Below are 634 nucleotides of genomic sequence, written 5' to 3'. Positions count from 1 at the left end.
AAGATTAAGAATATGTGCACAACACCTAACATGCAAATGCTCTCCTTTCAAAGGATGTAAATTCCAATCCTCCATTCTAGTTCATAAGATATTGCAGTATCATTAGAACTAGTGTTATCAACAGTAATTGTGAACACTCTAGATATCCCCCACCCCAAAAGACATCTCTCAATCTTTCTACCAATTATTTCTCCCTTGTGGTTTTTAATAAGACAAAAATTAATAATCCTCTTTTGCAATTTCCAATCATGATCAATGTAATGAGCAGTGAGACACATATAATTCAGATTTTGCACAGAAGTCCAACAATCAGTAGTTAAATAAACAGATTGATTCGGTTGCTTGAACACAGTTTTCAACCTATTCTTCTCACTAATATAGAGATTCCAACAGTCCTTAGCAACAGTAATCCTTCCCGGAAGTGGAAATCTAGGTTGCACAATACTCATATAGAATCTAAATCCCTCCCCCTCAACAAACTTGAATGGTAGCTCATCAACAATTATCATCATAGCAAGGGCTTTTCTACACATTTCAGCATCAAAAGTAACTACAGTAAATACCCCTTCACCCTCTTTTTTTTGTTGGAAGGTAAGGATTGTTTGACTAGGGTCACCCGACTCCCTAGAAAATT

The sequence above is a fragment of the Arachis duranensis genome, chromosome 4 (assembly GCF_000817695.3).
Source record: "Arachis duranensis cultivar V14167 chromosome 4, aradu.V14167.gnm2.J7QH, whole genome shotgun sequence".
Taxonomy (NCBI): Eukaryota; Viridiplantae; Streptophyta; class Magnoliopsida; order Fabales; family Fabaceae; genus Arachis; species Arachis duranensis.
This window is presented reverse-complemented; position numbering follows the sequence as displayed.